Source organism: Eulemur rufifrons, chromosome 14 (genome assembly GCF_041146395.1).
Source record: "Eulemur rufifrons isolate Redbay chromosome 14, OSU_ERuf_1, whole genome shotgun sequence".
NCBI classification, from domain to species: domain Eukaryota; kingdom Metazoa; phylum Chordata; class Mammalia; order Primates; family Lemuridae; genus Eulemur; species Eulemur rufifrons.
The window spans coordinates 7,223,010-7,235,908 of record NC_090996.1 but is presented as its reverse complement, the minus strand read 5'-3'; the positions used below and the strand labels follow the sequence as shown (position 1 = coordinate 7,235,908).

The 12,899-nt window shown below is 60.5% G+C and overlaps 1 protein-coding gene across 2 annotated transcripts in view; it reads left to right on the top strand.

Moving 5' to 3' along the window:
• Positions 1-6,507: 6,507 nt before the first annotated feature.
• The window catches only part of GTF2IRD1 (GTF2I repeat domain containing 1), a 106,309-nt gene continuing 99,917 nt past the window's right edge, over positions 6,508-12,899 (top strand). For both annotated transcript variants that reach the window (XM_069485657.1, XM_069485655.1), the window contains exon 1: positions 6,508-6,769. The gene's annotated coding sequence lies outside the window, so the exon portion shown is untranslated. The remainder of the gene's footprint in view (positions 6,770-12,899) is intronic.

Genomic DNA, 12,899 nt, shown 5'->3' with positions numbered 1-12,899 from the left:
TGGCTGGGCGCGGGGGAGGGGCCACAGATCTCGGGGCAGCACCCACCCCCTCCCTGCAGCGCTGGGAAGTGACCTCACGCTACTCTCTATCATAATATTTACCAACAGCGCTGCAATTGAGCCAGGCAGCTCGGCAATTATAATCATGTTATCATTATTGCTGATAATTCTGATCATAAGCATAAATTAGACACAGGAGCAAGGCGCAGCGGGTAGAGCAGGAGGCAGGGACACCTCTGGGAGGGGGGAGGTGAGACGGGCCTCCCGTCCCCTCAGCCCCTGCCGCCCGCCCCCTCCTGTCTCTGGCCTTGTCCCCTTCTGAGGCCTGGCTCGGGGACATTGGTGACTCCAGGTGGGTTCTTCCCGCCAGGGTCCCGGGGCTGTCCTGACCACCTTACATGGAGTCCCACTCCGCCTCGCACAAACTATTAAGGTGCAATTATTACGGAGACGGTCGTTCCAAATTGATCTTTCAGTTACTCCACAGCTGCAACCATGGCGACGGCCCCAGCTCAATTACATGCCTCTCTCTGTTCTTTAAAGATTCCAGAGGAGGAGAATTGGAGGAGAGCGCGGCACAGGCAGCGGGGGGCAGAGACGCCGAGAGGCAGAGACCACAGAGACAGAGCACGGGCCTACGGAGACCCCCAGAGATCGAGAGGTGGAAATGGGAGAACTGACTGAGACAGAGAGAGAAATACAGAGGCTCAGAGACACCCCGAGCGAGAGAGACGCAGAGACAGAGAGAGACGACAGATCCCAGATAGCTGGGAGAGAGAAAGGCTCAGAGATAGGAACAGAGGAAGGACAGCTGCCTGAGACAGACAAAGACGCGAGACCCAGGGAGAGAGAGCTGGGCAGCCAGGCTTGGACCCAGAGAGAAGCAAAGAGAGGGACAGACAGAGGCCTGGCAGAGACAAGGACTAGGGACAGACCACCCCTGCCATTTTGCTGGTGACAGCTACATAAAAGGACAAGCAACCAACAGATGGAGAGAAACAGAAAAATAGAGACCAACAAGTCACGCTGGCCAATGAAGCCCGTTTTCATTCATTCATTCACGCAGCAAATGTTTGCAGAGCCCTACTGTGTGCCGCACTCGGTGCCAGGTACTGGGACGACCCCCTTCTGCCCTCACACGGGGCTGAGAATTTAACGGGTGGGTCAGATCCAATAATCACCCAAGCCATGCAAGATTTCCACTGGGCCCAGCGCTCAGAGGAGCTGAGGGGCTCAAAGAGCCTTGGTGGGGTGGCCCGGCCAGGCGGTCAGGAAGGCTGAGCTCTGGAGAGTGAGGGGCTGACCTGGCAGAGCACCCGGGCAGAGGGACATGCCCACCTGCTAATGGAAAGCAAAGATTTGGGTCCAAGGCCTGGGCCAGACCCCTCCCTGCGGGGGTGGGGTGGTACAGAAGGCTGGTGGGCAGAAAGGGAGATCCCAGGTGACGCTTTTTCCTGGGGGTGAAGGGGTGCAGCAGCAGGGTCCTGGGTTTCCAGAAAATCCTGGGGCAGGAGAGAAATATTTTAGCAGGTGCTGAAACTCCTGGCCCGATGGGTCTTTGGTGTGGAGCGGAGGGCGGCGTCCAGTTGGCTCACCATTCCCCATGGAGCTGGTGGGGTGTGGCCCTGGCGACCCCCACTCCCTCCACAGGCTGAGTAGGGTGCCCTCTCTGGCTCCCACACCCAGGGCCCCTTCATCACTGCACACACCCCAACTGCTCCCAGGGACAGGGACTGGTTCTGTGTGACGCCTGGCCCAGAAAGGGTGCTTCAGTGGAATCGTGTCTCAGGGCTGGTCTAGCCCAGCCAGATGCCAGGCTGGCTGCTAGTCTGGGCATTGGCAGCTGTGACAGAGGAGCTGACAATGGGAGCCCGGTGGCACGGGGGACGTGGCCCCACTAGACATGGCTGCGGGCTGGTGCCGTGTCGCAGAGTGTGGTTAAACCACAGATGCCAGACCTTGAATGGTCCTCTGAGAACATGAAGGCTGGTGAGCCCCAAACTCGAACGGGCATTGGAAAAATTTGGGGACCGTGTTCTAAAATGGAGAGTCCTCGGCCTCTCCCCTAGCTCCCAGCGTCTGAGCCAACATGTCTCCCGGAAGCGGCTGGCCTGGACAGGTCCCCTGAAGTCAGTGGCTGAGCCGAGATGGAAGATGCTCCCATCTGACGCCCCGTCCTGGCTGGTCCACTGCCCATGCCTGGTCCCTGCTCTGTGCCAAGCCCTGGGCTGGCAGTGGGCTCACCACAAGCCTTGGGCTGCATTAGGAACCCCCTCTGCAGGAAAGACAGCCGAGGGTCAGAGAAAAGACATGTCCCCAGATGATGCAGCTGCATTTCAGGCCCAGACCGATGCTCTTCTTGCTGTGCCAGGCTTTGCAGGGAGCGGGTGCCTGGCGGCTGGCGTCCCCTCTCCCCATCATCCTTCCGCTGCCTGAGGAGCTGGCTGGGACAGGGACCCTGTCCACTCCAGGCAGTGCGAAGAGGCTGAGATACACAGAGTGGAACCCCCCCAGAGCTTTCCGAGTGACCTTGATTTTTTCCCACAGTGTCGGGGAAGTTGCTTTGAAGCACTTTCTCCTCCATGTTTCCTGTTCTAGCCCTGAAGTTGTTCTAAACGCTTGCTAATTTATCACTGAACTTGCTTAGCAGAGCAGCTGCCTGGGATTTGCTGGAAAACCAAGCCCGCTGGTTCCCCTTGGGCTGCGGGGCTGAGTGCCAGGATTCTGCAAGCGGGGGGCCCTCGTGTGGATGATGGGAGGGCAGTGACGTTGTTCCCCACTTGTCCCAGCTCCTCCCGGCTCAGGCACCTCTCTGAGACCCTTCATCCCCCAAATGGGCACGATGGACACTCTCACCTCCCTCCTTGGGGATTAACAGAGATGATGCACATAAGACGTTTAGCACCGATAAATTAGAAGCATTCAATAAATGCTAGCTGTTGTCACCATTCGCATTTCCAGTGGTTGCTATGCAGAGTAGGGGATGGGAGCGAGCAAGGTGAGGGGTGGGGGCCTCTCCAGGAGCCTCTCAGAGGAACCAGAGGATAAAGGGACCCGAGAGTGACCCCATGCCTGCTTTTACCCAGAGCAGCGCCACACTTATCTCGTGCGCGACTTGAGCTTCTATGTGAGAATTTATTGCAAAAGGGGTTTTGTGGCTTAAAAAGGGTCAGAACATGATCCCCTTAGACCTGCGCGGCCCACTATGTGGCCGCTGAACACGTGAAGTCCGTCTAGTCCAAATGAGAGGTGCTGTTAAGTGTGCACGAGACTCTGGTTTTCAAAGACTTAGTATAAGAAAAAGAATGTAAAAGAGCTCCATTTTTAAATATTATTTCACGTTGAAATGACAACATTTTGGATATCTTGGGCTAAATAAAATGTCTTATTAAAATTAATCACCCGTTTCTTTTGACTTTTTAAATGCAGCTACTGGGAAATTTTAAGTGTCCGATGTGGCATACATTTGTTTATTTCTGTGGGGCAGTGCTGAGCTAGACCACGAAAGGGGCTGGACCTCGGGACCTGGGAGGGGGAGGCTTCAGAACTGCCCACGTCCTAACCTGGTCCTCCTTGCTTCCCAGTGTCCCCACCCCAGCTTGCCAGGGTCCCTGAAATCCCAGCACCAGAGTGTTATTTTGGGGGTTCTGGAAGCCTTGGAGGACTCTAAGAAGTTGCTCTGGGGATCAGATACCCCAGTGAGGGAGGGGATTTCTGTTTTTAGCAGCCTGGAGGAGCCATGGGTACCAAGAGCTGGCAGGACAGGGCCCAGGCAGATGATGAGCGCAGACAGCTGGGGAGACAGCCCTTGCTGGGGTTGGAGGTTTGGGTCACAGACACAGGGGGCCCAGCAAGCCTGTCACCTTCCCCCGACCCCTGGCCTGGTCCCTATGCCACCTGAGCACTCGCTGTTAGGCGTAACAGGTATCAGTAACATCTAGGCTACAGACGGCACGGGCCCTCGTCTGACGCTGTTTTACGGATCCTGCACCTGCCTTGGAAACACATTCCCATACCTCGGATCTTACTTTCCCTTTGGCTTCCATGATGGGATAAGAGCTCTGTTCCTCTGAAGGGAAAGAGGAGTAGTTGATTCCAGAAGACATTCAAGCCTCATTTTTAAAGGATGAATAGCAATTATCAGACAAAATAATAGTCCTAAAAATATAAGGAAAGCCATGGAGATGGCAGAAAGGAGTGGCAGGAAGTGGACCCGGATCCCGAGGTCCCACCTGCTTCCACTCCCTCCTGGGTTGCTGTGGACCTGCCCGCCCTCAGGCACTGCAACTGCAGCACCTGTAAGGTGAGGCTGCTGGGGCAGGGCGCGGTGGCTCGCGCCTATAATCCCAGCACTTTCAGAGGCCGAGGCAGGAAGGTTGCTGGAGGCCAGGAGTTCGAGACCAGCCTGAGCAAGAGCGAGACCCTGTCTCTACAAAGAATAGAACATTAGCCGAGACAGGTGGGGAGTGGCGTGGCTGCCCTTCTCAGAAGGAGTTAAACATGACAGAAATGTGAATGTTCATGACCTTGTCCTTAGACTCCCACCTCCTCAGGAAGAGCAGTTCAGCCACAAACTCCTAGTCTGACTTAGTCACTAGATGAAACCAACAAATAAAACAATTGAGAACCATCTTTTATCAAGAACCTACTATGTGCCAGGCACCACACTAAACATTTTCCTCTATTATGTGTCACCGAAGCCTCACAGCAACCTTATGAAGAAAGACCTGTCTTAGCTCCATTTTACAGATGAGGAAGCTGAGGCCCAGAGTGGCCAGCTGACTTGGCCTACAACACACAGCACACGTAGAGCCATGCGTCATACCCAGCTCACATGTGGCTGAATGTGGCCTGGGCACGCCAGTGTTGTACCACACTGTCCCCTGGTCTCTGCTGGGGTGAGGCTGGGGTGAGCCTGGCTGTTTGGGTGTCAGGGAGGAAGGCCACACCCACCCTGGGCAGGCCACAGGCTGTTCTGCATTCTGCCTGCAGAGGGCATTACCAAGGTTCCTCCAGGCCCTGGGGCCCAGGACTTGGGGTGGGGGAAGCATTCTGCCCAGAAACCAGCAGCTCAGCCAGATGAGCTTCCCCCAGCTGGGCCCACCGAGGCCATGCCCTGCCCTGACTCCTCCTGGGCTGGTGCAGATGTAATGGGGGACACCATAGGTCAGCAGGCAGGAGAGGGCTTTAGGGACCCTAAACGCAGCATGCCCAGCACCCAGCAGATGTTAAACAAGTGGGGGGCCATCGCCAGTGCTGTCCACCATGGGGGCCACACTGTGGTGGACAGAGGGGCTGCAGGAAGGGAGAAGTGTAGACTCTAGAGAGGGAAACTGATTTGCCCAAGTTCACACCAGCGGTAAGAGGAAGAGCCGGGATTTGAAGCCACATGGACAGGTGGCTTTCTGTCTTAGCCATGCTGCTGAGCCAGGGCCAGCACACGGCACTAGGGATGAGGGTCTGAAGGGGCCGCATAGGAGGGTGCCTCAAAGTGTCCCCAGGCCCTGGTAGGGCAAGGGGGCAGCAGAGAAAGGAGGGCCTCATTCCCCACCCCTGCTGCTCTGCCAGCACCCACTGTGGGCAGCAGGGCCCCTCTGGGCTCTGCCTCGGGCTGGGCGCTGGGGACACGGCCTGGGGCGGGGGAGCCCTGGTCAGCCAAGGTTAACCCTGACCCAGCACCTGGTGTGTGGCCCGCAGGAGGCCACGGGGAGACCTTGTGGCCTTTGCTAGGACCTGGTGGACTCTCAGTCTACCTTTGGCTCTCCTGAGCCAGGAGCTCCCTGGGGTTGGGACCTGCCTCAGGTGTGTCCCTCCGGGCAGCCCAGCCTAGCACAGGGCTCAGGGCACCACGTGGCCAATGACTGTGTTCCTTGTGCTGAATTAGGATTTATGGCTTTGGGGAGGATGGGAAGTGTGCTCCCTGATTCAGTAGGGCGGCCCTCGGTATGGTGTCGGGGGGCCAGGGGTAAAAGCCTGAGTCGAGGGACCAGAAGGGCGGGCTGGGCAGGCAAGATGGGCTCCGGAGTCCAAGTGGATCTGCTGTGACCTTGGGCTTGTCACTGCCTTCCCACACGTCCCTGGGGACAAAGGCTGAAAGAGGCACCTGGGCCAAGCCCTGGGAACGAACCTGGGCCAGACGGGAGGGCCTCGGCTCCCTCCCTTGGGAATGCCCCCGCACCCCCTCCCCGCGCCCGCTGGGTGACCTTGACCCTGCGCCCCCGGCCCCGCGCCCGCTCTCCCGCAGCCGCCGCGCCAGGACTCTCTAATCCGGCGCCGGGGAGGCCGAGGGCGCCGCCGCCCCTGTCGCAGGCCGGGGGGCCGAGGGCGCGGCGCGCTCCCCCCGCGGTGCCCAGGCCGGGGCGCGGGGCGCGGGGCGGGCTAATCCCGTATGTAAATGGCAGCCAATGGAGGGTGGTGTTGCGCGGGGCTGGGATTAGGGCCGGGGCGAATGGCTGGCAATCTTACTGGGATTACAGAACAAAGAGCCTCCCTGCGCTCCCGCTCTCGGCTCCGCTCCCCGCGCCGCCCCGCCCTCCGCCGCAGCCCGCGCCGGGGGTGGGGGCCGCCGCGCGCCAGCCCCCCGGCCGGCCGACCCCCCCGCCCCCTCCCCGCCGCTCCCTCCCCGCCCCGCCGCGCCGCCGTCCTCGCCGCCTGCCTCTCCTTCCCCCATTCTCCCGGATTAATTAAGGAGGCAGCGGCAGGAGGCTGAGTCCTGGCCGCGGGCCGGGGCCGGGGCGCCGCTGGCAGGAGCGCTTGGGGATCCTCCAAGGTAGGAGAAACTTTTGCGGGGGGCGGGCGCCGAGGCCCTGCTCCCCTTCTCCCCGCCACCCCCCAGCTCCGGGGGCCCCCGCCCCTCCCCCTCAAGGTGTTACCGGATCTGAGTCCGGCTTTTGGGTGCACGGGGAGGCACGTGACTGGGATTATAATTCGGGCCGGGGGAGGGGAGGGACGGCCGCCCCCACCTGCCGGGAGGGGGTGGGAGCCGGGAGCTGTCACCCCCGGCCCTTCCCGAGGTGGGGGGCGTCCCGGGCCGGCGCCCGCAGGCTGCTGCAGTTGGCGAATGAGGTCAGTCGTGCTGCCCGCGGCGGCGGGCTCCAGTGTGGGAGCAGAGGGGGCTGGGAGGGCCGCGGCCCCCCGCCCCCCCTCACCTCCGCCCTCCCGGGCTGGGCCGGCCCCCTGCCCGCGCCCCGCACTCACCGGCTGTGTCCTACCCCGAGAGCACTGCCCCAGCACAGTGGTTCCTGCTGGGGTCCCCAGGGAGGGGGCTGGCCTGAGTGGTGGCAGCTGAACCCTGGAGTGGGGGCTGGGGGACAAAGGGTTCAGAGGAGCAAGTTGGGGGTGCCTGGTCTATGGGTGGTCTCTGAGTTCCTGCAGATGGGCAGAGAGGAGAGGAGAGGAGGAGGGCCCACCCCCCATCCTAAGTCCCTGGCAAAGACAGCCTTGAGCCCGGCCTGCAGCCAGGGCCAGGGGACCATGCCCTGGCCTGGGCCCAGCGCAGGGGGGCCCGTGCAGCTGAGAGTTCTGCCCTTCTGACAGTGCTGGAGAGGGCTGGAGCTCTGGCATCTGGCCTGGTGACCCTCCCTCCCAGGACCAGACTTGTGGTGGGAGGCTCCTGGGTCCCCATCACAGCTGAAGTGAGGGTGCTCGGCATGTAGGAGTCTACCTGCAGGGCATGTTGGGGGGGCGCTGGCTCTTGGACGGAGTGGGGACAGTGATGTGGGCTGTCCCAGGATGGGCCTGGGGGGCATGGGCGGAGGGCAGCCCTGGCAGCCTTTAGAGGAGTGGGCATTTGCAGGGGCTTCTCGTACTGCTGGGAGTACAGGGGAGGGGTGGCCACACCACCCTGGTCCCCTGTGGCCATCATCTGCCTCTGCCTCTGTTTGGTTGCCCTGTGGCCAGGACCGTTCGCTCCTTGGCACTGGCCTGGGGACTTGCCTGGGGCCTCGGGACTTGGGAGGTGTCTCGGAGCAGCCCATTTATTTCAGCAGCGTCATTCCAAAGGGAAAGGGCACTGGCATCGATTATTTATTCGGAGCAGGAGGAGGTGGGAGGCTGGTGGCTGCTGGCAGGGAGGGACTGGGCACGAGGATGGAGGGGGGCAGGTGGCCATCACAAACCACCTATTGGGGCCCAGGAGGGTGTGAGGTAGACTCTGACCCCTTCTCAACAGGCACCTGCGGATGAAGGGTCAGGCCTGGCCCCGGAGTGACAGGATGTCGTAACCCCCCACTTGCTCGTGTGTTGTGGCAGGCTCAAGTCCACACCCCATTCTGTAGCCTGCTCTGAGGATGACCTAGAAATTGGCAGTTGTGACTCAGAGGGTCCCAGAGGACCCCGGCAGAGGAAACGGAGAAGGGTCAGTGCTGTGCAGACACTCGTCACCCGCACACTTGAAACGTGGGGGAACTTAGGGCCGAGGGGTGCAAAACTGGGTCTTGAAGACAGCGTCGTAAAGGGCGTGCTTAACCTACTTAAGAGAACTCTCGGAGAAGGGTCATTTATTTGCAATGTGCTAATCACAAGCAATTTTTATCTGTTCATTTAAGGCAGCCTCCCAGGAGCCCGGCCAGCCTGCTGACGAGGTGGCAGTCGGCAATGCTTGGTGCTTGGAAACAGTCTGAAAGGCAGACGTGATGGGGGGTCTTGGAGCGGGCTGTTCTTGCAGCTCCCTGACTCCAGAGACCAGGGTGTCCACGGTTTGGTAATGACTCGGTTGTCGGAGACCCTGGCTTAGGAACTCAGGTTGACGGCTTGGGACACTCATGTCCTAAGCGTGACCTTGGAACCACAGACCGCAGCTCCCAGAACATTCTCGTTCCGGGTCTGGTCTCTCCCATCTGCCCAGCCACTGCTTCCTTGGCCCACTCGCTGAATCCTGTAATCTTGCCATTTTCCTGAATGGCCTGACTTCCTCCCACCCCTGGCCTCCACCTACATTGTTCCTCTTACCTCGAAGGTTCTCCCCACCTTTCCCGAAAGGTGGCTGGGGGGGCTTCCTTCAATGGCCCTGCCTGCCTAGGGTGGGGGTTGTAGAATCTGCCTCTCTCCTCTCCTCCTTCAGCACTTGGCTTAGCTGTTGTGTCCTCGGGCTGGAGCCTGCCTTGTTCCCAGGGCTGGCCAAGGTGCTACCTCTGTCCCTGGGACATCCTGTCCTTCCTCTGTCTCCACATTGATCTCACTCAGGTATTCACCTCTGACCTCACAGTTGCGCTGGGGACAGGCAGGGGTGAGGCCTGCTTCCCGGATGCTTGTTGAATGACTACTTGTCTGAGTGAGTGAATGAATGAAATCCTGCTAGTGAGCCTTGGCCCAAATTCCTGAGCAAACTCTGTCCTGTTGTTCCTAACTTCTCATCTCTGGGGCAGGTTCCCACTTGGTAGGAGTCCCAGGGTCTTGCCCTGAGCTTCCTGGGGCTCATTCTCTCCCTGTGACCCCAGACTGTGTCTTTCCCCAAACCTAAGCCTGGGGCTTTGCTCCCAAATGCCATCCTCCCTTTCTCTCAGTTCTCTGGCTCTGTTTGTGGGCATCTGTCTCTGACATGCCTGGCAGCCAGGGACATGGCCGGGTTCTTAGGGACAAGCCAGGAGTGTGTGCCCTGCAGAGGCCTCAGGGGGCAGCCAGGGAACAAGGCCTGCGCGGTTAATTCACAAACACCAGGGAGCACAGCGGGACCTGGGCCCAAGGGCTTGGAACCCAGGCTGGGGCCAGGTTTGACTGAGGGGCTTCCTGGAGAGTGTGGGACCTGTGGGACAGGGACCTGGGGAGACTGGAAGGGGATTCCCGGCAGGAATTCTCAGCAGAGGTGGAGCTGTGGTGGGGGATAGTTTTCTGGAGGAAACAAACCAACCTGGCCTGAAGACGGTGGGATGTGGCAGGTGGTTGTTGCTGGGGAGGTAACAGGGGGCTTCTGGTGTGGATGTGGGGGGCTCCAGGTGGGGCAGGAGGGGCCAGCCCAGGCCCCACACCCTGGAAGGGAGGCAGGACCCACTACTTTCTTGGCCTACTTTGGAGGTTCTAAGCCCAGGTGTCTCCAGGTGTGACCGAGGGTCTGTTGGCCCGTAGGGGGTTTAGGGGGCAGAGAACCATGCAGTAAGCCCCCTTCACCCACGCTAGTTTGACGTCTCTAACCCCACCTCCCTTCCTGCAGAATGTGTCCTCGGTCCCATTCCTGCCTCTCTGGGCTGATTTGGTCTCAGGCTTGTGGCTTCACGAGTGGAGGCTGAGCAGGGTGGGGCCTGGGTGCCTCCTGCCTGGGACCATTTGTGATTCTACTGTTCCCGGGGCGTGGGGGCTGGCGGGGAGGACATCCGGTCATTTCAGACTCAATGCCCTGGGTCACCGTTGATGACAGCAGGGGCCGCAGAGCCCTGTGCAGCTGGAGCTGAGTTAGGTTTCCGAGTGAGCTGGGTGAGGCTCTACTTACCCTGCACGGGCTTGGGGTGACCGAGGGGGTGTCTCGGGCAGCGAGCAGAACTCCCGTCGCAAACACCCTTCCTCTTGGCCCTGAGCTCGGCCTGGCTGACCCGGAGCTATTTGTGTGCCCACCTGTCTCCCTCCTTCAGGACCACCTGCTCTGGGTTGCCGGATTTAGCAAATGAAAAATACTGCTGGCTGGTTCAGTGTGGATTTGAGGCGGGCAGCACCTAGCGCGGTGTTTGGGACGCACTTCTGAAACTTACCCGTCATCGGTCTGCAGTGCAGGCTGAGCTGGGGGTCTTGCGTTTTATCCGGCAGCCCCACGGCTGCCGGCTCTGGGGTGGTGAGGCTGCTGGCGGCTGAGGGGGGCTCGAGGGTGGCTGACCCTGGAGCTGGGGTCGGGGCTCGAGGGAGGCTCGGATGGTCTGGAGCGAGGTTGAGTCAGGCGGAGCTGATGCCTGGTCCCTGTAATGTCCCTGGTCAGCTCTCTCCAGTCTGTGGCCCGAGGGTCCAGTTCTCCTGATAGCCCGGGTGGCATGGAGGGTGTAGTTGGGGTGGTCTTGGGGCGCTTAGCGACCCCCAGTCTGGGAAGCTGTGGTCTTCAGGGTCTTCCGGCCAAGGTGGTCTATACAGAGATGCTGGGAAGAGGGGGGAAATTGCAGGCAACACCCTGTTAGACACCAAATGAGGATTTTCGTAGGATTTGCAAAGAGGCCTGAGCTCTGGGAGACGGTGTCTCTGATGGTCCCTTTCCAGGCTGGGAGATGCCGCCTCTGGGGTGCTCACAGGCTTGAGGGGCTGCCCCCTGGGGGGCGTGAGGTGAGTACAATACGGTGGGAACCGTTAATTGCCTGCGCCCCTGCCTGCGCCTGTGCTGTGGCCCCTGGAGTGGGGGTGGCCTGGAGGTGAGGGGTGGGGTCTGTGGTGCCTGTTCCTGCCCCCCCAATCTGGGCAGCTGGCTCGACTGTGAAGTTCTGAATGTGATGGTTCTCCCCGGCCTGCCCGGGCCCTGGGTGGCACCATGGGGGTTCCACAGCATGGGTGTGTGGGACAACCTGGGTGCAGGTCTGGAGGGGGGACAGGGTGGGAGGCCAGAGGTGAGGGCCCCGCTTGGCGTCCTGGGCAGCTTGAGGATGCTGAGTGAGGCACGTGGGTGGGGAGGGCGGGTGAGCTGGGGGTCTGGGGCCTTTTCCCTCCCAGGCCCCGTGGCTGGGGGAGACCCGCTGGGCTGCTGCTCTCCTAGCGGGTTGGCCAAGGATAGGCCTGTTTGCTGGTTGGGGTCTGGGGGTCTCGAGGTGCGTTTTGTGGCTACTGCAGAGCCACTGTAAGAGGGAGCTGTGTCTGTGTGTCCGTCCGTCCTTCTCTCCACCAGCCAGGGAACAGCTTGGAGGGCACCAGTCTGCGGAGGTCTCATTAGCTCCTGGCCTCCACCCCCGGGCTGCACACGGCAGGGGCTCACTCTGCATTCTGTGACGAATATTGTCGAGCTGCGAGGGCTGTCCAGCCCCATGCCCACGTCATGGGGGCTGTACGAGGAATGTGTCCAGGGCACACCCGTGGGTCATCTAGCCCTGCGGTCCCCAATCCCCAGGCTTTGGACTAGTACCAGTCCGTGGCCTGTTAGGGACTGGGCCACAGAGCTCTACCGTCCCCCCCACCCCCATCTGTGGAAAAATTGTCTTCCATGAAACTGGTGCCTGGTGCCAAAGAGGTTGGGGACCGCTGATTCAACCCATGAAGACACAGAGCAATCCCATTGCCCCCAAAGTTCCCTTGAGCCCATTTGTATTCTGTCCCTTCCCCTTGCCCCAGCCCCCACTGATCTCTTCTCGCTAGGTTTGCATTTCCAGAGTGTCACATAAACGCACTAGTACAGTAGGCAGCCTCGCAGTCTGGCTTCACTCGGCACGATGCGTTTCTCCGTGTTGCCAGGTGCTCTGGGAGCTGGTCCCTTTTGGTTGCTCCGTAGTGTCCCATCGTGCGGATATGCCCCATGTGTCTGGCCACTCTCCTCTTGTGCACATCCAGGGAACCAGCTTGCAAGCCCTGCACCAGCTCGGGACCACCCGCAAGAAGGGTGCCTTTTGTTAATTTCACAAAGGCACTGTCTAGCTGGCAGGGGCCCTGCACCCCACACCCCGCACCCCATCCCTACGCCGGCCCCCACCACCATGGAGAGCTGACTCTGAGCCAGGAGAGCTGCACATCTCTGTCCTCAGAGCTGGAATTTCATCCTCCGTTTCTGGTGACTCATACAGTGAGCCCCACGATGAAATTACACCTGCCTGCCGCTGCCTCGGGGCCTCTGGCCCCAGCGATCCTCCCGCCATCCAGGTGGGCTCCGGGACAATTGAGGCAGTGGGGCCAGGACAGCTGGGGGTTGAGAGCAGTACCAGGGAGAGCAGCTGTCTGTGCCCTGGGGGGTCTTGCCTGTCTCCTGTGTACCCCGTCCCCTGGGGAGCCTGGGGGTCCCTGGCAGTGTG